This window comes from Ursus maritimus, unplaced genomic scaffold (genome assembly GCF_017311325.1).
Source record: "Ursus maritimus isolate PB19 unplaced genomic scaffold, ASM1731132v1 scaffold_17, whole genome shotgun sequence".
Classification (NCBI taxonomy): domain Eukaryota; kingdom Metazoa; phylum Chordata; class Mammalia; order Carnivora; family Ursidae; genus Ursus; species Ursus maritimus.
In genome coordinates, this window is record NW_024424119.1 from 33,845,321 (window position 1) to 33,872,942 (window position 27,622).

A 27,622-nucleotide genomic window follows, 5' to 3' on the forward strand; every position below is an offset into this window, starting at 1 on the left:
TCACTTAGAATAAACCTGAGCTGATTTGGCCGGTGATTAGCTAAGGAGACAGCCACACTTCTTTCCCCAGGGGCTCCTGTTTGGATAGGGGAGTCCAACAGCACCTGTGGGGCCTGGAGTCCCTCGGAGCAGGCTGCTGGGCAGAGCTGGGATGCCCCCTGGCGTAACTCCCTGGACCACGGACTAGGCAGTGGGAAGATGACAGTCTGAAAAGCTGACTTTTTCTTATCCTATTATTGTGCATGCTGTGTTACTGTGTGTGATAGGTTTCTCACTGCACCTTCCAGGGAACTTTGGAGGTGGCAGAACTGTTCGGTCGGATCTGCTTTACTCTAAAGAGGAGAGACTCCTGTGCTAGGTTGATATCCATATTTCCAGTTTCATTCATCGAGATTGAGACAACCGGATTCTTTCTCAGAAAGGGAGTTGCACTTACACATGCCTGTTTTCTCGGAGCTCTACACCAGAGGGCAGTATGGGTGCTCAGTAGTAGAGATGCCCTTTTTTCCTAGAGGGTATAGCTGAGTAATGGGTCTTCTCATAGGGTTTTCCTGAGTAATAAAAGAGGAAGGTAGGTGTATTCATTTTCTCTAACTGTGGAAGAAAGTACCACAAACTCAGCAGCTTAAAACAACGCCCATTCGTGAGCTCACAGCCCTGTAGGTCCACTGTGGATTGCTTTCACAGTCTCAGAGAGGAGGCAACAGTGGGTATGGCTGGCTGGAGGGAGTGATCCAGAAAACCAGGCACATAACACTCGAGCCATAAACATTGGCTAGTGAGCTCTATCATGCTACAGCCACGTCAGGCAAGGAAAAGAGAAGGATATGATACAGAGTGCTTTTGAAGAGCACAAGGGAGCAGCTGGATGGGGATTTTGCTAGGTTTTACAAACTTCCCTGGGTGTTCCTGAAACCTGAATTCAGATCAAAGTTTCATTTTCTGTGAAGGGATAGTTGGGACCGTGTTCAATTCATCAGTACACTGAAGTTTTTCTAAGTCTTAAAACAAAAGAAAACCCTGCTGACCCTAGAACTTTTCTTCTGTGGTCTAGACCTCTTAAAGGCTGTTCTTTATTCTCTTTTCCAAGCTATCCTGGAAAAAAATGAACCTTTTCAAAATGCAAAAATAGGACTTCTAAATGAAAAAAATAGGCTTAATCCTCCCTCCACTGTCTATTGCCTTTGCAACAGACCTACAGATTTTACTTAGGCTTAAAAGGACACCGAAGCAGAAATGAACTTAGTTGTACTGTCCCAGCCTACAAGACGGAAAACAGAAATTCTGCCTTCCTTGTACTTTCCCTAACATGCGGCATTTTATTTATTTATTTATTTATGAGAGCCGGGGAGGGGCAGAGCAAGAAGAAGAGAGAGAATCTTAAACAGGCTCCACACTCAGCGTGGAGCCCGATGCAAGGCTTGATTTCACGTCCCTGAAATCATGACCTGAATCAAAACCAAGAGTCAGATGCTTAACCACCCAGGGCCACCCAGGCATCCCTAACATGCTGCATTTTTAATTTTAAAGAATAGAAGCAGCTGAAGGCACAGACATTTTTTTACAGGCAATTTTGTTAACCAGTTAGGAAGCTTTACTTCTCTCTTAGTTGGTATTTAAATTTATGGGGTTCTGCTGTTCAAATTTGGTAAAGAATCATATGCATTTAAGGGGCGCCTGGGTGGCACAGTCGTTAAGCGTCTGCCTTCAGCTCAGGGCATGATCCCGGAGTTCTGGGATCAAGCCCCACATCAGGCTCCTCTGCTGGGAGCATGCTTCTTCCTCTCACACTCCCCCTGCTTGTGTTCCCTCTCTCACTGGCTGTCTCTCTGTCAAATAAATAAATAAAATCTTCAAAAAAAAAATCAATGCATTTAAGTGGTATCATTGGTTCCAAGACGTCAGGAGAGCCAGACTCTACTGACTTCTTGGGATACAATCACAAGAGAAAGAACCTGTAAATGGGCTTTTCAAAGAAAAATAGCAAAGCTCCTCTTTCTGCCTCTTTTGGTAATAGTCCCACTTATAGGATATAGTTGTTAATTTACAACAGGAAGGGGATGCTAAGTTTGGTGGAGAGTGGAAAAGATATTACAATGAGGAGAAAGGAATTAACCCATAACAACTTTGTGAGTAAAAGACTTATTACTTTGAGTTGACCTTGAAACATGTCATTGCCTACTTCTCTGCTGCCAGCTGGCTTTGCAATGGACAATAAAGCCTCCAAAAATACTTCATATAAGATTGTTGTTTGTCTTCGTTAATTTACCCTAGTGACCCTGGGTGGGACATTGCTCCATCAGGACAGGTAGAGTCTCAGGAGAGCCATCTAGCTAGTCAACTGAATTACCAGCGGCCAGATTGTCACAAAAAGCCTCTTGCCCACTGCTTCCTTTTTGGCAGCCTTTCCTATGGTTGAGGCTACATCCTACTTCCCTATCAAACTTGACTTTGTATTTCGCACTTTTATCAGTGCGTTTCCATTACAACAACCAGGTAGTCCTGGACCAATGGCACTGTCTAGTCAAGGCCCCTAGCACAGAGTGGGCACTTAAAATTCATTAACCGATCCAACACTTCCTCCTTTACTTCCAAATTAACACTTTCTCTCAGCTGGATGGGGGCTTCTTCCTTCCTTACGCTAGATGCTGTTTTCTCTAACTCGGTGCCAGGACTTGCCAGATGAGTAAAGAAAACCTATCCCCACTTTCACAGACATTGCCCCACGTGGACGTCACATACTTGTAAAGCTTCATCTTTTTAAACCCACCTTGAGAACAGCGACTCATATGTTGCTCCTCAGTTCCAAATGGACGCTGGGCTTGTGTAGGCTGCTTCTGACAAGTGAGTCGTCAACGGATAGGGCTACTTTCTTTCTTGACATCACGCTCTCCTTCAGGTTGATATCAAAGAGGACACTTTAAACTTCTGGAAACATGAGGGCCCTGAGGAGGAGAAAGAGGAGAGAAGAACAAAAGGCCAAAAGGGGGTAAAGGGGAAGGCCGAGAAATAATCCCAAAGCAAAATGCCACATATGAGAACACATACTTGGCATTCTCACCTTTCAAAATGAGAACAACCTAACCGTCCAATGTTAGAGGAATGATTAAGTGAATTATCATTTATTCACGAAATGGAATATTGTGCAGCCATTAAATGTTTCCTTTGAAGAGTGTGCTGCAGCAAAGAGCAAAAGTTGATGGAATGATAAATGGGGGAAAAAAAAAAAAAGCAAAACAGGGTACCCGGCTGGCTCAGCCAGAAAAGCATGTGACTTTTGATCCTGGGGTTGTGAGTTCGAGGCCCACACGGGATATAGAGGTTACTTAAGTAAACAAAATTTTAAAGAAGGAAAAAAAAGTAAAACAAGTGCAGTGGTAGTACTGTAGCCAATGAGGTTTACCCAAGGCATGATTATTGCTAATTGAAAACTTCTCGCAATACCCCACCATGACGACTCGAAATACAGTGGGCACTGACAATTTTTGGTAGTCGCTACAGAGACTGAATTAAAAAAAAAAAAAGCAAAACAAAATCATTGTGCTGTAATTCGCTTATGAATGTGTGTGTCTGTACCATCATTAGACTGAGGGAAGGGTAAGGAATGGAAGTAGCAGGGAGCCACGTCAAGGACAGAACCCTGAGGAATACTGACATCTATGGAATGTTCCAGGAAGGGGTGCCTTCAAAGAAGACAGAAAAAAACGAAGGAAAGAAGCCATGGAAAGGACTAAGCCAAAAGAACACGAGGTCACAGAATATGGGAGACGATGGCCCATCCAAGGTGTCTCCCAAGGTGGGAGATCCTAGTATAGACTTTTTGCTGTGAGCAAACTTCAGCAAAGTTTCAAGAGGAACTTAGCAAGTTGGGTCACATCCCAGAGTAAGGGAGAGATGGGATCTGAGCTGAAGTCGCCTGTAAGCAAAGCCTGTGCTCTCTGCTTTACTCTAGGCTGCCTTTCTGTTAGAAATATCTCCTGAGTGTGTATGAGATCATGATTGAAGAAGGATCAGTCAGTTGTATTTTCTTTTTTTTTCTTTTTTTTTAGATTATTTATTTGAGAAAACACATGAGTGGGGTGGAGGGGCACAGGGAGAGGGAGAAGCAGACTCCCCACTGAGCAAGGAGCCTGATGTGGGGCTTGATCCCAGAACCCCAGGATCATGACCTGAGCCAAAGGCGGACACCCAACAACTGAGCCACCCAGGCACTCCATGTATTTTCTATTTAAGGGCTACAGTTTGATACAAAGACAGCGGTGGGGGTAGAAGGTGAGAGAATGGATGCCAGGGCGATAGATCAGTATGGGGAGTGCAAACTCCATTGCTGGCAAAGCAGGTAAGGTACAAGGGGAAACGGCTGGCACACTGGGGCCTACTCACACTGCCTGCAGGGGGCAAGAATGCAGGCACTCATCCACTGTGGTTGAATATTCCAATTTGTTTAGAGATGCCAGAAATCTGGATTTTATCTTTCTCTGTGACATTTTCAAATTTTAAATGCTGGATCTAAATAAAAACATTTTTAAACACTATGCAGACTAAATAAATCTCTGGAGTAGATTGGGCCCAATTTTAGACCGCTGGCTTCGTATCGGTAAAGGCAGTTTGTCTTCAGGAACTGGATCTTCAGTTGTGCTGGCTCTGTGCAGAGCTAATCCCCAGGCTGAGGGGAAATCCCTGGGCAGGCCTTGGCTGGGGCCATTTCCCCTTCCAACTTCCTTCCCCAGCTTGTCTCAGTGGGCCTATCACTCAACTTTCTATGATGAATGCTTTGTTGGGTTCTGTTCCATGGAGTTAAAGGAGCATGGAGCGTCTCTCATCACAGCCCTTCTTTCCTAGGAAAATAAATGGCCAGCTCCCTGGAGTTGGGGATTTTTTATGCAATGACTTTCCTCTAGGAGATTTATTGCAGCAGCTTTGTGAGAGATTTGTAGTAAGGAGTGTTTGGGCTGTAGGTCTTAAATCCTCAATGCCACAGTCATAACTCTCCAGGAAGGAAATGATAGAAGATCACAGTAGCTAATATTGCATTATGATGATACTGTCTCTACAGAAATGATTGCCGTCTTGCTGCTGCTGTCTTACTTAGGAAACGTGAGCTCTTCAGATGCGCTTGAGATATCTATCCTGGTGGTGCTTTGCGAGATCCCGAAGAACCTACCAACTAGGGGAGAGAGCAAACGTTTATTGAGTGTCTACCACTTCCCTTTTCACGTATGGAGACACTTAGGCTCAAAGAAGTTAAGTCATTTTCCCAAGGTCCCCTACTGTAAAACCTTTCCGATTACAAAGCAGATCTCATCTACCATGTCACATGGAACATATTTTTACGTACAAGAGAATGTCAAATGAATCAAGTTGTTAGGAATGAACGGTGAAATATTTCCCCCATTTTAGGTTTAACCTGAATCTACTTCACTTTTAGACTTAGTGCACAGTGTACAGGCAGTCCAGGAGATAAACAATCTCTGTGACACCATGAGGAAACAATCAGACAAAACCAGATTGTGGAATAAGGACAATCATCCCAGTCACTTCAAAAAGTCAATGTCATGGTGAAAAATGCCAAGATGCTCTTCTAGTTTAAAAGAGATTGAGGGACGCCTGGGTGGCTCGGTCGAGTAGGCATCGCCTTCAGCTCAGGTCCTGATCCCAGGGTCCTGGGATCAAGTCCCACATCAGGCTCCTTGCTCAGCAGAGAACCTGCTTCTCCCTCTGCTTGCCTCTCCCTCCTTGCTTATTCTGTCTCTCTCTGACAAATAAATAAATAAAATCTTCAAAAAATAATTAATTAATTAATTAATTAAAAAGATTGAAAAGACAAATTAACAAATGCAAGATACAAACCTTAACTGGGTTTTGGTTCCAAATGGAACTACTGGATATAATATTTTGGGAACGACTGAGGAAATTTGTATATGGACTAGGTATTAGATGGTATTAGAGATCATTATTAGTTTTCTTAAATGTGATAATGGCATTGTGGTTATGCAGGGAAACAGTCTTATTCTTAGGAGATACCTTACTGAAGTACTTAGGAGTGAAGTATCAACGATGTTTGCACTTCAGTTTCAAATGATTGAGGAAAAAATTATGTGTGTGTGTGTGTAAAATATAAATTGCTGAATCTAGGTGGTGAGTATGTCGGTGTTCAGTACACTATTCTTTCAACTTTCCTGTGCATTTAAAACTCTTCATAGTAAAAAAATAATAAAAAAATAGAATTCTTCACAATATAAAGTGAAAATATACAAGTAAAAAATGACTGGATTAAGCTGCCTCAGACTGATGAAGAGGGGGCTACACTGAATAGGATAAATGCATTTTGAAATTCCTTTAGAAGATAAAAAATATGGACAAACTAATATAGCTTCGAATATGTATTCATTAGAATAAATGAAAAACATATTTTAAAACAATAGATGTACATAACTACAGCCATATAAAAATATATTTGCTGGTAGACAATAACTAAAACTGCATCTGTTCGGTTAGTGGGCCTAGAGGCGATTTTTTTTTTCCAAAATTACTCTTGCTATATCATCTTTTCCATTAATATAATCATCAAAAAGTATGCTCATAGACCAAGGCAGAAAAAGATCATAACTGTTGCTATGGTGTGAGGTTACAGATGACTACTTTTCTTTTAAGAGTCATCCTTAAAGCCCATTATAAAACAACATCCTGTATTTTTATAATCAGTAAGTGCATTGAATTTATTGCATACTAAAAACACATCAATCTGGGGGCTTCAGCTCCATAATTGCAGTATGGTTAAGAAAGAGCTGGGAAAAACAATTGAAAATTAAATAATTAAAAATTTAAAACAGCTTCAGAAAGTGAATGGCCAAGCAAATAATTTCATCTGAATTATAAGAATGACTGTCTAAAATAGGGTTTAACAAACACAGGCAGGCCACCTATTTTTGTAAATAAAGTTTTATTGGAGCATAGCCATGCTCATTCATTAACGTATTGGCTATGTCTGCTTTCACACTGCAGCAAAGAGTTGAGTGGTTTCAACAGAGACTGTGTGACATGCAAAGCCTAAAATATCACTAGCTGGTCTTTTATGAAAAAGTTTGCTGAGCCCCAGTCTAAAAGTATCCATGAATATAAAAAAGGATTAAATGAGAATATGGAAAAATAAAGTTGGTTTATTATGGTGGGCATATTGTTGTAATTTTTTTATTCACATTTTTAAAAATTACATTGTTGTTACAAGGTGGTTCGGTCACTTAATAAATATTTTTACAAAAAATAATTGAATGAGACATCACTGTTTTGCAGTACATAAAATTGTGAGGGGAAAAGCAAATAGCAGATATGTATTATATAGTTATTAAAGCCTGACATGGAAATTCTAATTTCCATGTGCCAAAGAAAATAATCAGAAATACAGGAGGGAAATTACCAAAGAAATTTTCACAGGATTGTTCATAATAACAAAATAGTGGAAATAGCATGTTAACTATTAAATAAATAATGGTATCTATATGATGGAATATTGCACAGTTGTTAAAAATGGTATTTTTTAAAAAATTTATTACTTTTGTAATCAGAAAAAAAATTCTATTTTTTAAAGGGTGAGGAAACAATGGAAATAGAAAATGCTCATGATAGTGATATTTAAGTAAAATAAATCACAGAACACTTCAAAATATCTATTTATAAGCATTATCTACATAATTTTATGAATACATACAAAAATATCTGGAAATTATAAACTATACCCATTAACAGTTTAGGAGGTGATATTTGGGAGGACTTTTTATTTCTCAATATAATTCTAGAGTATTTAATTTTTTAAAGAGCATGTATATCAAAAGGAGAAATATATATATCTACTTTTTAAATTTTTTCTTAAGATTTTATTTTTAGGTAATCTCTGTACCCAACATGGGACTCAAACTCACAACCCTGAGATCAAGAATCACATGCTCTACCAACTGAGCCAGCCAGGAGCCCCTATATATCCATCTTTAAAAATAATACTTATTTAAAATTTTTAAATGACCTAGTTAAATGTTTATGAAAAGCTGAATATGATCTCAGGTTCAGGAATAAAGTATACAAAAACAAGAAACAAGAAAATGTCAAAATATTAAGTGTTGTCTCCTTTTTTTTTTTTTTAAAGATTTTGTTTATTTATTCGACAGAGATAGAGACAGCTAGCGAGAGAGGGAACACAAGCAGGGGGAGTGGGAGAGGAAGAAGCAGGCTCATGGCAGAGGAGCCTGATGTGGGGCTTGATCCCATAACGCTGGGATCACGCCCTGAGCCGAAGGCAGACGCTTAACCTCTGTGCCACCCAGGTGCCCCTCTCCTTTTTTTTTTTAAAGATTTTATTTATTTATCTGAGAGAGAGAGAGAGAAATCACAAGCAGGGGAGAGGAGCAGAGGGAGAGGAAGAGAGAGAAGCAGACTTCCAGCTGAGCAGGGCCCCATGCAGGGCTCCATCCCAGGACCCCAGGATCATGACCTGAGCCAAAGGCAGACACTTAGCTGACTGAGCCACCCAGCTGCCCCTGAAGTGTTGCTTCTGAGTGATGGCATTGTGGATGATTATTGCCTTATTTTTTTTACACTAGTCTCTATATTCCTGATCTTTCTATAATGAACATATATTGCTTGGGTAATCAGGAAAAAAATTTTAAGTAAGAATTTGTTAAAATAACTTTTTAAAGGAAAAGAATATTGGGGCGCCTGGGTGGCTCAGTCGGTTAAGTGGCTGCCTTCAGCTGGGGTCATGGTCCCAGGATTGTGGGATCCAGCCCTGCATTGGGCTCCCTGCTCGGTGGGGAGCCTGCTTTCCCCTCTCCCTCTGCCCCTCCTCCAGCTTGGGCTCTGTCTTGTTCACTCACTCTCTGTCTCTCAAATAAATTAATTTTTTAAAAAGGAAAGGAAAGGAAAGGAAAGGAAAGGAAAGGAAAGGAAAGGAAAGGAAAGGAAAGGAAAGGAAAGGAAAGGAAAGGAAAAGAATATTGTTGCAGCTACTACCAATCCATATTACTAGACTTTTGAATCCCTTTATCTCTCTGTCTCTCTCTCTCATACACACATACATACAGACACATTCCTCACAATAATGACTTCTATTATTAAACTCTACCAGGTTCCCCACTTCTGTCTTACATTTCCTAGCCTCCTTTTCTCACAACTTCACAAAATCTTGTGTGCCATTTGAACTGTACAGGTGAGAGAGAAAGGAAGAAGATGACAACATTCAGGCATGTATTTCCTGCAAGGCTCCTGATATTATGGAAGGGAAAAAATACCCAAGTCCGTCCAAATGACCAACAAGGCATACTTGATCTGTACCCTCCCCATGCACCCCTACCCTCCTGGCACACACACTGCTCTGATCTCACCTTACCACTCTCTCCATCGTTCTTACATTTCCTTCAGGGGTCCATGCAAATTTCATTGTATGAGGGGACACCTAACTTCGGCTTTCACCAATTCCACCAACTTGGTTTTAAGGTATAAGCAAAATATGCTTTATTAAATCTGAATGAAGCCATCATAAAGGCGAAAAATCACTCGCTAGTCAGCTCCCAAGATGGCATCCTGATATTTGGATAGTCTTCTCTGACACTGAGTAGGGCTGACCAAGGTAACCGGTAGGATACTGCAGACATGACAGTGAAGCTTCCAAAGCCAGGCCATAAGAGACATTGAGACTTTCACCATGCCCTCCTGGATGGCTCGCTCTGGGGGAAGCCAATCCCCATGCCAGGAGGATACTTGGGGGGGGGGGATCCTAAAGGGAAACCCACGTGGTAATGAACTGAAGCCTTCTGCCAATAGCCAGCATCAACTTGCCATTAACAAGTGTAAGGCACCAGGGAAGCAAATTGTCCAGTCCTAGTCAAGCCTTCACATGACTGCATTTCTGGCCAACATCTCAGCTATAATTTCCTGAGTGACCTGGAGCCTGAACAACTCAGCTAAGGCACTATCAAATTCCTGACCCACAGATACAATGAGGTTAAAAAAAAAAAAATCCTTACTGTTGTTTCATCCATTAAGTTTTGGGGGTAATTTGCTATACAGCAATAGGTAATTAATACACTCACTAACCTAACATTTAAATCATTTTAATCCATACAGCTCTAATCCCTTTAAGTGACCCACCCATTAACACAAATCCACCAAACTCAGGCAAAGAAGTAGACCACTGTCCCTGGGATTGTCCAAAGTACCATCTTCCACTTCTGTTCCGTTCTTCCTTGCTTTTCCTACTTCCCTAGGTCTCAAAGGTCCATCTGTCTCTATGTCTCAGTGAATGATACTTACTTCTCTTACAACAGGGTTGGGACAGATTCCAGCCTGTACCTTCTGTTAGTAACCTGTTAGTCCCCATCCAGAGCCTTGCCTGAAAGTCTCAGGGAAGAGACTTACTCATTCTTGCTCCCACCCCCGCCTCTCCTACCCTCACCTCAGGATCCAGCCCTGCATGGGGAGGGGGATTGAGCATCTGAAGCATATCTGGACAAGCCTACCTCAACCTCCTGGCCAGGCCAGACTTTGCAACCTAGACCATTGTGGTGATAGACCGCAGCCCCATCTCTGTAAATAACAATTTCCACGTAGAGAGAGTCAATCTTGCTCATTTGCCCTCTTTTGTTCCATAGGTACCATTTATTTATTTTTTTAGTAATCTCTATATTTGTATGCTCTTTTGACTGAGCCAGCCAGGCGCCCCTGCCCTGACTCCTTCATCACCAGTGTTCTTTCATCTCTCAGCACATTTCTGCCTCCATCAACTAGCTTGAGTTCCATCAAGAAACATTCTCTGTGGGGCACCTGGCTGGCTCAGTCGGTAGAGCATGCAACTCTTGACTTTGGGGTTGTCAGTTGGAGCCCCACCTTAGGTATAGAGATTACTTAAAAATAAAATATTTTTTAAAAAGAAGAGAAAGGAAACATTCTCCATATGTGGAAGATGAGCCCCTAATTCTAAGAGACAGCATGTGTGTCTGTATGTCTGCTTGTGTGTCTGTACGTCTCTCTGTGTGGTATGTATGCTTTGTGTGTCTGTATGTATGTTGTGTGTATGTGTGTCATGTGTGCATGTGTGTTGAATGTATCTGTATTATATTCTGTGTATATCTGTGTTGTGTCTGTACATGTCTGTATGTGTGATATGTGCATACACATGTGTGTGCTTGTGCAAGCATCCAGCTTCACCAGCCTGGGATTCATACAATCTCCCTCCACAAGGACACCCAAAATAAAACAGATTTCTAATTTGGTAAGTGTGCCATAGTTACATAAGATGTTGGCATTAAGTGAAGCTGGATAAATGGTATATAGGAACTCTTCTGTAAATCCAAAAGCTATCCAAAAAAGTTAAAAAAAAAAAAAAACTATTATCCAGATTAGTAAGAAATTCAGTCTTCCCCTCTTAGGTCTAAAACTTCCTAGAGTTACCTAACTTTTGTTCAAAGGCACCACTCTGGTTTGTGACTTGCTTACCATTAGAGCTGAAGTCAGGCTTGATGCCTGCATAAGTACAGTCCAGACGGATACTCTCTAACTTGAGAAATTGGCTTCCCAATTGGCTAAATCTGCAGTGTGATCGCCACCGATCCAGATCCCCTTCCACACTTAGTATACCAGAACATCTTTTAAAAGATAAAAATAAAAGAGAATTCGTAGGGGAAAAAAAGAAGAAGAACGGGGGCACCTGGTTGGCTTAGTCAGTGGAGCATGAGACTTTTGATCTCAGGGTTGTGAGTTTAAGCCCCACGTTGGGTATAGACATTACTTAGAAAGAAAATCTTTAAAATTTTTTTTTCAATAAAAAAAAAAATAGGGACACCTGGGTGGCTCAGTCGGTTAAGGTCTGACTTTGGCTCAAGTCATGGTCTGGGGGATTGAGCCCTGTGTTGGGCTCTGCGCTCAGCGGGGAGTCTGCTTCTCCCTCTCCCTTAGCCCCTCCCCCTGCTCATGCTCTCTTTCTCTTTCTCTCAAATAAATAAATAAAATATTTTAAAACAACAACAACCAGAAGATTGAAGGGCCAGCAGCTAATTTAGGGCACAACTACATTTTTAAGAAACCAGAGGAGGTGATGGGTCTTATGACTGACTTTGGATGTTCAGCTCTAGGCTGAGCAAAGGGAGGGGCCAGAGGAAGAGCACTGAACTGCCTGCTTAGTGGACTTGGGCCTTAGGTATTGAAATCCTCCCTAGACCTGTGTGTTGCCATAGGCTTGGTATTTTACAGATGGCTATTTTGGGTTTAAGTATTCTTTCTTCTACCCCCACCCCACAAGTCAATTAAGACTTCTTTGGAGAAGAGTGGATCTGCCCTGCCTGCTAGGCTGGAAACAAAGTGCTCAGCTCCTGGGGGGAATGTGGTCTTGTCCTCGCTCTCAGCTCACTAAGCAACCTGTTGACAAGCTTATAATTACCAGAACTGTGTGCTACACAATGAATGTTCTTGGGGATTTTAATGATCGAAGTGAATGAACATGCTTCAACATTTGGAAACGTGCTTGAGAAGAATAATTGCTTTAAAGTGTTTCATAAATTGTTGCTAGGAGACCACATCAAGATGGGCCTTTTTACTTACAACTTGAAGTTCAACTGGCAGGAAATTCTCCCATTCAAAATATAGATAAGCAAACAGAACAATTCAAAAAAGAAAAAAAAAAAAAAGAAATCCACTAGCTGCTAGAGAAAATCTGTCACCTGAAACAAAATGGAGAACAAGAGGCAATGTTGATGACAGTTAAGAACTTGCATCTCAGTTCTTACTAGTTATATGATCTTGGACAATTCTTTTAATGTCTTCTATCCTCAGTTTTATCTGAAAAATGGGGTTATCAATAGCTCGCCCATAGGATCAGAGATCACGGAACATGTAAATGTACTCAGCATGTGATACTCTATATTCTATTTAATTATTTATATGTATTCTGAAAGGTTTTGAGGTAACTTACAAAGCTATTTCCTATCTTAGTTTCTGTTCCCCAAAAGCAGCCCCGACGTAAAAATTGGGTATAGGTGGCCTACTTGGGAGGTAACCCCAGGAAGTTGAAATGAGACAGTGAAGAAAATACGATCGGAAAGGGAAAGTCGATAAAAGGTGCATCAGTGACTAGGAAAGCCCACTACAGATCAGTCTCTGAAGGAAACACTCTGAAGAACCATGTAGAACACATCTCAGGAAACCTGTGCTGCGGGATGGGGAAATTGAGCCATTTATCCATGACTCTTTCCTCTCAGTGGTTGAGGGTTGCCCCTGGGAGCCTTAAATAACCAGCACCTCCACAATGCCCTAAACAGTCTAGTAATTTCCGGTGGAATAGGAGAAAACCCTCAGGAAGAGAAGCAGGAAATCACGGGCATGTGAGGTAGGAACGTGCCAGTGTGCCCAAGAACTATTCCACCCATATGCACGTGAACTCAGAGGTGAACTGAAGGGATATGGGTTGGGACATCAACAGAATCTGCTACCCTTAGGATTCAACAAGGTAAAATTAGTTGATGACAAAATTGAGGTCATATAAAACAGTTATTTTGTAAATGTTGCTGAATTTAACAAAAGGTTATTTTGTAGCAAGGCTGGCAGTGATGACTGATAATATATTTTTTTTCTTTTTTCTAGACTTCCAGTCAACAAAATAGTCTGGATCTTGGGCAAAGTTTCCATATTAGTGTGGGCAAGAAATGCTTGAGCAAACCCTTTATATACGGCAATCTTTTGTTGACCAAGGTCTAGGGAATCTGAAACATTCTTATGGGGCTCAACTATGGCTGGACTTCAGACTTCAAGCATTAAATTTGAATTTAAATTTAAATTGTATTTGGAAATTACATTCCTATTCTGCATGGGTCAGGAAGGAAGTCCTTCAGCTACTTCCTGTCTAGCAGTCCCTCCTCTGCCTGACAGCTGTTTGCCATCTGGATCATTAGCAAGTTGGGCAGGGCTCAAACTCAGCACTCACTCAGAGTGGAAGAGCAAAAGCAGTTAAATGTTATCCTCCAAAGTTTTGTCAGCATGTCTGTTCCCCACCCAGTGCTGAGAAGAGCTTTAGCAGCATCACGATACCCCCACAGGAACGGAAAGCCATGTTGGCAGCAGAGACAGGAAACAAGGGGATAAGGCAGGTCAATACCCCAGAAGGGGGCCAAAAAGCCTGGCAATCCCTCCCCCTAGAATCCCAATCTCCAGCTCCCGCCTGGAATGAGAAAGTTGAGATATGGAAAGGAAAGAAGTCAAATAGGAAGAAAAAATCAGCAGGAGAGACATAATCAGACGTTATATGCCTCCTGATGGAAGAATACAACACCACTTACGAAGGAGTCTGGCTAAAAAACCGAACCTGAGTTTGATCAAGACTCTAGTTTTAACTACCAATGTACAAGAAACGTAGAGGACAGAGTAACATGTTAAATGCCACTGCAGGAATGAATGCAAAATCCAGACTGTGGGAGACTCTATACAGCGAATCACCAGGTTTCAACAAATTTAAAGAAACCTATAGACTAAAAGAGACTTAAAAGGTAGATTCATTAATTGAAATGTGTGCATCTTACTCAGATAATAAGGATGATTTTAATCTTTATTCAAGCAAACTATAAAAATTACGAGTTTATGAAAAAGGAAATGTGAATACTGACCAAATATGACATTATGAGTAATATATTTTTAATTACTTGGGTCAGTGATAATAGTAGTATTTTCAAATAGACTCCATATCTTTTAAGGATACATAATTAAATGTTAAAGGTGAAATTATAGAATGTCTAGAATATTCTTTAGAGAGAATGTGGTGGTGGGAATGGATGTGCAGGCTTGGTTATGAGTCAATGATGGACACCTGGGGCTCTTAAGCTACTTTGTCTACTTTTGGGTGTGTGTGAGAGTCTTCACAATAAAAAGGTAAACATAAAAATGAAACGACTCAACAAAACCCAGCAGGGAAGTGAGCTACCTTCAGGTGGTGACCAGGAGGCATGTAAAGTCTCTTTCTGCAGGAGGTGTCTTTTGGATCTGAGATCATGTTCTGCTTATAAGGAAGCTTTGGCTTCCCAGTTCTAACAAGGATGGGGGTGAGGTCCAGCGTGCAGGGAACAGGATGCAATTTCTCAGACTGACTATTTGAGAGGGAGAGAGCGAGCATGCGTAGCACCTGCTACATGAGCTTCCCCTGGCTGCAAAGTATCACAGAGTGGGTGGGAGGGAAGAGGGAGAGGAAGAAGCTGACTCCCTGCTGAGCAGGAAATAGATTGCCTGTCTCAAGACCAGGACCCTGGGATCATGACCAGAGAGGAAGGCAGACACTCAACCGACTGAGCCACCCAGGAGCCCCACTCAGATTGACTCTTGATCTTAGGGATCTAGCCCCCTGCCTCGTGGCTTTCACTCCACTCCCAGGGGACCAGCCAGGAGTTTTCCATTAAAACGAGCTTTCTACCCCAGACACGTAAGAGTGCCAGAGTTACTGCTGCAGGTGTGGCTACATTTTTACTGTGTTTGAATTCTCAAAGTAACCTGGAGCCATGTAAGTTTCACGACACTAAAACTACGTCATGAAGCTAAAAATACCACCAAGAAATAATATACTAACAATAATAATGATGACAGCGAGGCACTGAGCTAAACACTTCATATGTATCACTTGCCACAACTTCACAACTTAGCTTTGATTCCTATCTCTGTTCTACAGACAAGGAAAGTGAGCCTTGAGTTATGTAATCACCGGAGGTTGCACAGCAGAGATGGAGCTGAGAGGGACTCAAACCTGCGGCATCAGTTCACCCGGGCTGCAAAGTATCACAGACTGGGTGACTTAAACAGCCCCAAGTCATTTTCTCACAGTGCTGAAAACCAGAGGCCTGAGAGCAAGGTGTCCCCAGGGTGGATTCCTTTTTAAGGGCCATGACGGAAGGATCTGTTCCCGTCCTCTCTCTTTTCCAGGCAAGCCATTTTGGTCTCTGAGAACCTCATCTTCCGCCTCAGTTCTCCTGACTCTCAGGCCTCTGTCTGTTTGCACAGGCTAACCTCTCTGCCTCGAAGGCCTTTCCTCATACATCTGCTAACTCCTCCTCTTCATCCTCCAAAGCTGTCAGCAAGGACCACCTCTTTATGGAAGCTTTTCCTAACCTGCCAGACTCTTCCGAGTGTCCTAATGCCATGGTTTTGTTACTGGATCCTAAAAGTCTCTCATCTAGAGAGACAGGCACACTGTCTCAATCTTATGGAATCCCCAGCTCTGGACCTGGCACATCAAGTTGTGGAGGGAGCGTTGGACCCTTCCATCCCCGGCCTCGCTTAAAGCCAGCAACACCGCAGACCCCTTCGTGCTGATTGTTTGCTGGACCTTGAACAATCCCTGCGGCTTTGTCCTCTAGCCTTTAAAAGCTGTTGATTTCCATTGTCTAATCATCCTCTGACTCGTGGCTCCCCAAGCCCTGGGCACCATGCCCATTTCTCCAAGCCTGCTGGTACCCTCAGCCTGTCATGTCACAGCGTGATAGAATAATCCTCCTTTTACCTGCTTCTGTCGGTGCTCCTTCTCTATCACCGTGGGCAGGGGCAGGACAGTGGACTGTGTGTGTGAGCGTGAGAGAGAGAGAGAGAGAGCACCATACTGGCTTAAGCTAAACACACACACACATGCAAAAAGCATAGGCATGGCGGGGGCTTACGAAACTGAAAAACCTGGGGGCTCTGTTCAGCTTCAGTCCACATACCAAACAACCTCCTCACCAACCTCCACAAGATAATCACGCATGCTAAGCATTTCATTCACTTAGTATATTTTAGCAAAGATTCGTGCATCACCGTGAAGGGTTACATCGTGCAGCAGACACCCCTCTGCTGTTGCACTGTGGTTGCACACTCTTCCCCCCCACCTTCCTGCCCTCCCCCTTCTCCACCCTCTCTTAGGAGCAATATAATTCCCCTCCTTGCCTCATGCAAAGCAGTTTAACAGACATTTTTCCTTGATGGAGAAGGCCCTTGGGACTTCACCTTCCACCCCAAATGTCATTTCAAAGTATTTCTTCTAATCGAATAGAAAGCTCTCCCTAAGGGAGCTCTGGTGACCAACATTTTCTCCACCTCATTACTTGCCAGTCCTCACAGTTCTGCCGTTTGGATAAAGCTTGTACCTCAGGCCCTGAACCAGAAGAGTTGATGATTAATAGAGCAGAGGGCTTACTTACAGGAAAGCCTCCCTTGGGTGAGAAGCCTGTCTAATTCATCCCACCGAGTCACCACGGAGCCCAGAACAGTGGCTGGCACACATAATGGGTATTTGATACTGTTTGTGGAATACAGAGTAGTTTGAGTGATTAACCAGCATCTCTTATGAGACAGGCGAAAGATGATACCCAACATTTGGAAAACAGCAGGGCTTAGGAGGGCCCAGGAGGGCCAGAGGCCAGGCGAGATGTGTGTGAAAGGAGTCATTAACATTTCTTCCCTTGGGTAGAAGGTGGTTTCTTATACCTAGAAAATGTGTCCATTTCTCTGCATTTGGTGCCTTCTGTAACTACATATTTTTTATATCCTTGCTTTTTATTCCATTATATATATAACTACATGTATCTTTGTTTTTCATTTCATTTATTTTGAAAATACAAGCCCGTGGGAGCTATTTTAAGAGAATTTAGGTGTTCTGAACTGATCCAAGTGAATTTGGCCGTTTGGCAACTGCCAGGCTCCTTGGATAAATATCAGCAGCCTCTGGGGCTTACAGATGGGAGGCATACACCCTCTACCCTACAACCTCCATACCAGGTGAGGTCTTAAGACCAGATTCTGCCAAAACTACAAGTTTTCACTAGCTAGCAGGTATAAGAACAGTCCTACGACTGGTTCTTGAGGCTTTGGGGATCCATTCTCTGTCTTAGGCACCACAAATAATGTAAGCATGATCAGTTCTATAGTAGACACAAGATGATGACAGGACCAGCCAGCCTTTTGTAGGGTCAAGCCACAGACTTCGTGAAGGAGAAATATATAGGACCAAGGGAACCCTATACCTCAATCACTGTACAAAAAAGTCTGACTCGTGAGCCTGCTGGAGCCATTTACTCATCCATATAAGAACAGTAGGGCTTCTATCTTTCTAACCAACCATATGCCTTGGACCATCGTTCATTTTACCTATTCCAAAATATTTCTAACATTCCTTATACGAATTAAAAACCTTCAGGTGAGATTTTGATGAAGATATTTGAAGTGTTGGGTTGTTAATTCCTGATGAGAGAATTTCAAAAGCTAACCACCTGTCCCAGGGTATATATTTGAGCTTTTTTGTACACACATATATTACACCATGTGTAAAAAGTATTTGTAAAGTAAACGACTATGCAGACAATGTAAAAAATAGTATCTACTATTATTTTTCATCTAAATTAAAGAACAGTATCTATTCCATGATAGGACAGAAGCTGTAAGGTCCTAAGGGGCCCCTTTTGGTAAGGACAGTAGCAGGAACCCAAGTTGGAGAACCTCAGAGAAAAGAAAAGATGCACAGATGGAGTCTAGCTGAAGGTCAGCTGATGGTCCAGAACTTTCCTCTGCTTAAACATAAATGACTTGTGTTTGTTTTCATGTTGGAGGCTGTTCCATCCTCCCTGGACTTGAAAGAACTAATTTCAGTCCTCTTTTTATAACTCCCCTCTTTCGAGGGGGCGGTTTATTCTCCTGCTGTCAGCACAAATGTAAAAATTAGGAACACATCTGATTGCACCTGTAGTTACCCACTTGCAGCCACAATTAGCCATAAGCACTCTCCAAAAATGGCAAAAGCAGTTAAGCATGCTGCAATTAAGTAATTGTGGGCATCATTAGTTGCATCGTTAGTCACATGAGTAACTTTTATGGTCGCCATGACTACCTTCTGATACCAAATTACTCACCCAACGAGGGAGCACTTGGGCTGAAAACTGACCCCCCCTTCTCTAATTTTGTGAAAATTGTGTGCTTTTTTTCTAATTATTTCACACATGTGAATGGGGAATGTTTGCAAATACAAACTATTCATGTCAAACCAAAAAGAAATGGTCACCCGGGTGCTGTGTTATCTGTTCATCTTTTTTTTTTTCATTTGACATATAACAAAGAAAAGCTAGCTCTCCCCCCCTCCCCCCCGCCCAGGGAAAATAACTCACTTGTGGTATCTAGGTGACAATATAATCTTTCATTTGTATATTCTGTCTAATAAAGAAGGTTTATTTTATACCCTAGTTATAATTTTCCAATTTGAATATCTGGTACAAATTTTCAGTTGGAGAGCTTTTACTTCCTGTTTGAACTGAAATGATTAGATCTTTTTCCCACAGATTTTTACTGAAAGGGAAATGGGCCCAGACCTAGGAAGATAGTTCCTGCTTGGAGAATGATGATCTGTGGAAATGTCATTGAGAAATGTATTCTTAATGAGTCACCAACCTGAGAATGAAACATCATGTTTTTCAAAATCCCAAGAAGTATATATTCATACACTAGACCAGAGTAGGGTAGAGAGATGCATCTTTAAATTTACATTTATTTATATAATAATTTCAGCATGATTGATATAACAACAGATTAATCATCCCTTACTAAATAGCATGTTTCAGATTTACCCATCCCAGAGATGAGCAGCTAGGACCTATCAACCCCATGTAAGTGTTTAGGAAATAGGAAGAGATAACTGAATAGCTCATAGTCCATCATGCGTCTATTGGCCTTGTTTGCCGTTTGAAGAGCAGGAAGGTTCTACAGGGCTTTCTGAGCCTTGTAACTTTGGATAAAGAAGGAGCTCTGTCTCTAGAGCAGTTCTGTCCATCAGAACTTTCTGTGATGATGGAAATGTTCTGTATCTGAGGTGTCCAATATGGCAGTCACTACTCACATGTGGCTAGTGTGTGCTTGGAACAGGACTAGAAGGACTGACAAACTGATTTTAAATATTATTTGATGTCAATTAATTTAAATGTAAGTAGCTACATAAGTCTAGTAGCTACCGTCTTTGTATAGCACAGCTCAAAATACATGACTACAACCAGAAAAGGAGTCAACGGTGGCTCCAAATATGATCCAAAAGTATGGTGAATGGACAGCAAAGTATTCGAATCCAAAATCCCAGGCCATGAATTTGGCTTCACCACCTCCTAGCTATATGATCTTAAATAAAACACTTGTTTCTTAGCTCAAGTTATGTTTTAAAGATATCATTCTGATGGTAGGGTGGAGTTTGGAGGGAAATCAGAGATCCCAGTGAACCAGCTTTTCTTCCTACTGCCTGGGTGTCTATGGTCTATACTATAGAAGGCTGTTCAGGAGAGAACACTGAAGGAGAAACAAAATGGGAAATACTCTTACACAAATTAGGACCCTCCTGACTACAAGTAGCAGAAGAACCTAACCTAAACCTGCTTTAAGCAAAAAAAGATACTGTGGATCCATATCTTAACCCTTAGACCTAGCGCTGGCTTCAGGCAAGTGGATTCAGGCTTCAATTTAAGTCATGTGGATTTAGTTCCTCTCCAGTCTTTTGGTTTTGCCTTCTGTTATGCTGGTTTCAGCCTTGGGCTCTATGGGGTAGCAATATGGCAGCAGCAAACCAAGTACCTATAAACTCTCAAATCTACCTTCAGGGTAAAGAGCGAGAGTCTCTGTTGCATGTGGCTTATAAAAACCCTTCCTTATGGCTCATTGGCTCTGAAACAACTAACTAGCCAAGTCTGAAGTCTGTGGTCCCCTCTGGAACCTGCGGTTGGCTCAGCCTTGCCCCAGCCATAGGAGCTGACAATGCAGGAGGGGGAGTTTCCCAGAGGTAAAGCGGAATACTTCTAGAAGGAGGGTGAATTGATGAACCGCAGCAGAAAACAACAGATGTCCTCTAGAGACTTGCTTCCACGACTTTGAAAGACTAAAGCTCTGACCCCTTGAGTAATCATAGCAGCCATGAATCCAATTCAATTAAATTCTACTAATTCCAAAACACACCTTAAGAGTACCTGGCAGCCTTCTATTCTAACCAGATGCTTGTGGCAGCCATGAGCAGTTATCTTATGTTGGAAATGTATCTGGCCTTCCACCTTCCTAAGTGGTATTACTTATACAACAGATCGGAGTTAGTATTTTCGACCAGCTGTGTTCTGGGATTTTGTATCCTTCAGGGATTGTGCTAAGAATGAACAGTAGTTCTTCAGAGATTCAACTTGCACTTGATTGAATGACTTGACTGGCAGAGATCCCAAAGGTCATTCATTCATGCTGGTAATACTGCTTGGAAACCCAAAACATATTCTGACAGTTTTCTTTCTTTACTCTACTTCCAGGAAAAAGGAAGAATCAGGAAGTAAAGTAGCTGTTTCTTCATTCATTCAATAATAATTATGACACTACTGTGTGCCTGGAATGGTTGTTGGTACTGAAAGAGCCTTCAAGAAAGCCGGATACTATATAACAGTGTTGTGGGTTTAAAAAAAACAAAAACAAACAAACAAACACTAGCCTTCAAATCAGAGGACCTGAGTTGAAATTCTGACTTTGCAAGTAATTATCACTGTGATTTAGGGACAATGGCCTCATTTGGAAGATTTCTAAAAATCCCTTGAGTTGGAAAACTGATTCCAAGGAAAGTTAGATCCCATCACAATGACTAAGGTTTGCCATCTGACCTTAGAAAACTAAAAGTAAAACACACCCCCTCCCCCTCAGAATTCAGCACACATACCTCTTCTGGGATTCAGGTTGAGAGGATCAAATTAAAATAGGAGATACAAAAGGAGGTTTTCATTAACTCTTAGAAATTGTTTTCTCTTTGGGACCAGCTTATTAAGAAAGAATCCTCAGGAGCCAGGGCACACCCCTACCGCAGGATGGGGTCCAGAGAAGGAAGGGTCTTCCTGAATGAGCAGCAATTCAACAGCTGGAAGGCCCTGTGGAAGAACATTCCAGGCCTTTGACAGGCTTGAGGCAAGGCAGAGCTGGAACTGGGAGATGGACAGAGGCCGTGGTGATCATTTACTCGTCTGGAACCTCAGGTCTAGGAGCAAAGGAAGGCTGGTTCTGCTGAAGTAATCACACTTTCCCCAGGTTGGTTTTGCATTATCCACAATCTCAGGTTCTCTGAGTTCCAGAATCCTGACACCAACTGGTTGTTTAAAATCCCTGTGAAGGGGTGCCTGGCTGGCTCAGTTGATAGAGCATGCAACGCTTGATCCTGGGGTTGTGAGTTCAAGCCCCACATTGGGTGGTGAGATTACTTTAAAAAAAAAATTAAAAAAAAATAGAGCATGTGGGAATTACTACAGAGTACGCACACTGGCTATCATTGAGCCAGGTGATTCCGATATCATTAGAAGCCTACCAGAACAGACTGGTGAAAAGTAAATCACGCAAAATTTTTCCTTAATAAAACTGGCCACAGCTTGTTTTAAAAACAAAACAAAACAGAAAATAGAAAAAATAAAATAAAATCCCTACCCTGCAAGCTAGAGCAAAGGTTACCAGGTCCCCAGTGTTCTTGGCCTACCATGACTTGGATGACGCCTCCAACCTGTAGGTGAGACCTCGGTGGTGGAAGGGAGCCCTGACCTCTGCACCACACTCGCCTGAGCTGAGAGATGAGAAGTGCAGGTGGCCTGCCCCTCCATTTCCCTTGACTGGGAGCTGAGAGGAAAAGGAATTCCATTTTCTTGGTGATAACCTTCCCAGATTGGAGCTTCTGTCATAAAGCCAACATGGGAAGGGGGAAGAGAGAGGATTGCGCTGTTCTTATCAAGAGCTAATAGATTTTCTTTTCTTTTTTTTAAGGTTTTATTTATTTTTTCGTCAGAGAGAAAGAATGAGAGAGCACAAGCAGGGGGAGCAGCAGAGGGAGAGGGAGAAGCAGACTACCCTGCTGAGCAAGGGGCCCGACATGGGACTCGATCCCAGGACCCTGAGATCTTGACCTGAGCTGAAGGCAGACGCTTAACTGACTGAGCCACCCAGGCACCCTTCTACAGATTTTCTTTAACAAAGTTTTCCTCATTTGCTGTATACCCTTAGGGTGACTTCCAGAGATTTCAATGGTTGAGATAGATATGTATATCACGAGTCATGGTTATTTCTCTGAGAAGGGGGTCCATAGAGCTCCTCACATCACCGTTCCAGAAGTGGAGCTCCTGAGGGTTCTAAAGAGGGGTTTTAAGCATGACCAAAAGATCCCTCTGGCTTTTGGGTGGAGAATGGATCAAAGGGAGAACAGAATGTAAGCAGATGCATCAGTTAGGAGATAAATAGAACTGCCCAAAAGAGACGTTAACAGTGACTCAAGTGGTGGTGTGCAGATGGTGAAGTGGACGGCCACCATATGTATCTTTTGTTCGTCATTGTAATCTCAGCACTTGGAGCTTAGTAGGTCCTCAATAAATATTTGTTGAATCAAAGATTGAATGGCTACTGACAACTGTCATCTTTGGAATTACATTTACACATTTTCTTTTCTTTTTTAAAATTTTATTTATTTATTTGAGAGACAGAGAGAGAGAGAGAGAAAGCGCACAAGGGCAGGAGAGGGAGAAGCAAACTCCCCTCTGAGCAGAGAACCTGGTGCAGGGCTTGATCCCAAGGTCCCAGGATCATGACCTTTAACCAACTGAGCCACCCAAGCGCCCCTCATTTACACATTTTCAAGCTTCCCATCATTGACTTCTCTTTTACTCTGATTCTGGAATATGACAAGACTTGTTTTGTGGAAAGAGGTGAAAAGTTATAGTAGGAATTCTTGTATATCAAGAAGTTTTTGTGTAAAGTTTTGTGGGTCATTTCATCCGAAGCAGGAAAGCTTCACGGAAGAGAGGACATTTGATCAGGGCCTTAAAGGATAATGCTGGTAATGCTATCAAGGAAAACAGGGAAAATCTCAGATTCTGCTGACTACTTTTTTAGAGGAAAGAAACATTTTAATTAGCAGAGAGCCTCTGGAAAACTGGCTGCATTTACAATCCTAATAAATTTATCCTTGTCCTTTCCTCAGTGTCCTTAAATGTAAATTAGGGAGGAGAGTGATCTGATCTGTACAGATCCAACCAGCCCTAACATTCTAAGAGTCTACGTACCCAAGAATGGAAATCTGCAAGGAATAAATTATGAAAGGAACAAAATGCTCTTTCTACCAGATGCTAAACTTGAACTAGGACCAATGGATTTATTTGGGTATGTTTTCTCCCTCTTGCCGTTGAACTTCACAGATGTGGAAGGGAGTTTAGAAGAGAACAGGGGAAATATGGTTTTATTGAGCAAAAAAAATATATTATTTTGGTCATTGGCAGAGATTTTTAAAATTCAGCAACATCTAAAGGAATCAACACTAGCCAAATCTGCTGCCCTTTTCCTGTACTTCTTTGATTTCTAATCATAATTTCTATTTGCAATTGTTTTTAAAACATATTTTGGAAGTCAATTGATCCTTTGAAAACCTTATGAAGTATATGGGCGCCCTCTGACACACATGAAGCGAAATGCACATATTCACAAAGTAATGCATAGAAGAGGTTCCCCAAACTTTAAGGGCCCAGGGCTCCAGAATAAGTTTATAATGTGATTTACAGTTTTCAAAAGACATTTTAAAATCTTGACGCTTGTAACTCTGTGAGTGAAGCAATATTAGCCCCATCTTCCGTATGAAGAAATTGGACCTCAGAGGAGTTTACTACTCATCTTTTTCTAGGAAGGCAAGAGAAAACAAGTCAAGGCAAGGAGGATGGAAATCAAAGCCCAGGTTCTGCCCAAGATTAGTTCTCTAAGGGGAGACCCCTTCATCCCAAAGAAAATGGTGCACCAAAGGGTTGCACCTTTTCCCACTTCAGGGACTACAAGAAAATAGCCTTGTTTCTGAGCCCCAGGTTGGGGAGGGAAAGATTGAAAAGTTGTAGCAAGTTGCCCTCAAATTTGCAGCCTAACTTCACATCATTGAATTTGGTTGGTCCCCCAAAATTGCAACTTCTGAATTTATTTTAAAATAGTCCTGGATTGGCAATACCATTGAGCACATGGCAGAATCAAAGGTATATTCTCTCTAGAGGAAAGCACCTTCGTCCTAGACCACAAAGGACCACACATCTATTTTTTCAAATACATAAGCAGCACACGGTCAAAAATAATCAAGCACACAGGCAAGGCACCATGAGTAAGATCCTTTAAAAACAGGAGGACACATATACAACATAATTAGATTTTCACAGATTTCTGATGTCAGAATTATGAGACCCAGGATATGAAACAATTATGCCTACTATGTTGCTATTGTTATTTGTTGTTGCTTGAACAGCTGGGGAAGGGTATTTTTAAAAAGTTCTGGAGAATGCCCACTTCTGATTGGAGAAAAAGGATAAGGAACAGGAAACTCTAAAAAGTAGTCTAACATATTTGAAAAGGGATGTCTATAAAAATTACAATAGCCAAAAATAAGCACCTGGTAACTGATTAAGTATAATTAAATAGAGCATAAATGAACTAAAAATAGGCCAGAAGAAATTACCCGGAATGTCACATGACAACTAAAAATATGGAAAATATGAGCATTAAGAGACATAGAAGATAGAATGAGAAGGTCTGATGTACATGCCGTTGAATTTCCAGATGGAGGAGACAGAATATTTGTTATGCCTCTTCTATTGCTTTGTTTTTTATTATAAAATTAAGCGAGCATGAAAGAAAAAACTAGAGAAATAATACTATAAACCCCATACACCCATCATCCGGATTCCACAATGATTAAGACCTGGCCACATTTGTTCATTTTCTTTCTTTTTCTTTATGCCTTTCTTTGTTGGTATATTTAAAGCAGTTCCCAGCGTTCCTATCATTTTGCCTCTAGAGGCAGTATTTAAATATTGAATGGCTGAGAATTTTCCAAAACCAGTAAGAGACAGCATCTGCACAGATTCAAAAATTCCAACCATTCCCCAGCAGGATAAACAAAAAGAAATCTACATCTGGACATTCTGTACAGAAACCACAGAGGACCAAGACAAAAAAAAAAAAAAAGTCTGAAAAGTGGCTTACCCAACTTGCTTAAGGCCATGTAGCCAATAAAAAGACAGTCAAGCCTCCTTTTGGGGTCATTTCATTCTAAATGCATCATCTTTCCTCTCTAATACTACATGTAGAGCAGCGCAAAAGAGCCCACAGTGACCACTGAGCTGAGTGCAAACAGGCAAGGCATACAGGCTCATTAAGCGACCCACCTCGAAATAACCATAGGCCCTAACTGACCAGTTACACCCAGGCACAGTTCTTAAGATTATGAAAAAAGGGAAAATTCCATATGTCCCCAGTACTCTCTCACTCTGCCTTATAACTGTGGCCCCTAACCACCGACTGTCACAGATACTCTCTCCATGGCTGTCCTGTCCCCTGCTCCCTTGCAGTGTATTCAATAAAGTCCTATCTCCTCTGTTCTGTCTTGAATTCTTTCACAGCCCACGAGGTCAGCCTCCACTTGCTCGGGCTGCCCCGCACTACATTAATCTAGTATAGTACATCTCTATAATAGTAACCCCTTGCTCGGGCACCATTCAGAGAGTTAATATATCGACATTGTCCCGCACTATTGAGTCCACAAGAACTAACACCCATTCCTTTACTGATCTCTTTTTACCTAAGGATTGGGACTAGGCGGGGACTTCAGGCTCCATGAGTTTGTGTCTTCATTTTATAGATGAGAAAAGTGAGCCCCAAATGAGGAGCTGCAGCTAACATACCATTACCTAGACATTTGGAAACCTTATGCTGGTGAGTAATGAAAATGGCTAGTTTTGCCCCAAATTTCTGGAGTAAGCTAGCTACAAGGAACTTTTGACAAGATGGGAAAAAATGTTCCAACTGACTAGAGAAATTTGGGCTGTGTAAATATTTCTTTCCATAATCTCCTAATGAGAGAAAGGAATTGGATGTCCTTATAAAAAAACGCAATCAAAAGAAGTAAATGAATCTCTCTCCCCGGGAAGGTTAGCAACAATCAAAGAACTGGTAGAAAACCACTAACGGGCTGAGGGGGAAAGAAGATGTGAGAGAAGACAATAAAGTGACATTGAATTTCAGCCTCGTTCACACATGGTTGGGAAGAGTGAGCTGTGCACAACATTTTAATCAAAGACTGCACGAAAGATTGGGATTCAATGATTGAGGAGTTGAAGAGTCACCAAAAATTTACCAACATTTTTGAAAATACATTTTATTCCAAATTTTTAGAAGATTTCACATATGAAAGATCTCACATTCTTATTATAGAAATTTTAGAAAATATTGAAAAATATATACAATATAATAAAAAATCATCAATAATGCAGTAACTAAGAGTTAACTGTCGGTAACATGTTATTGTTTCCTTCTCAGCTTTCTTCCATGTACATAAATACATGTTTTTACAACTATCACAGTGATAAGTACTCTCATTTATGAATCTTTGAAAACGATTCTGTTTATATTCTTTGGATATATTCCCTAAGGTTATAAAGATATACAATAGCAGAGTTATTAAGAGATTGGACTTGCAAGGGGCACCTGGTTGGCTCAGTTGGAGGAGTGTGCAACTCTTGATCTCAGGGTCATGAGTTCGAGCCCCACGCTGGGTGTAGAGATTACTTAAATAAATAAATGCTTAAAA

At 41.5% G+C, this 27,622-nt stretch overlaps 1 non-coding gene across 1 annotated transcript; it reads left to right on the forward strand.

Moving 5' to 3' along the window:
* The first annotated feature begins 3,363 nt into the window (after window positions 1-3,363).
* Window positions 3,364-3,504, forward strand: LOC121103161. Its single transcript, XR_005835319.1, has one exon. It is a non-coding gene; the product is annotated as a U4 spliceosomal RNA (small nuclear RNA).
* Window positions 3,505-27,622: the final 24,118 nt, after the last annotated feature.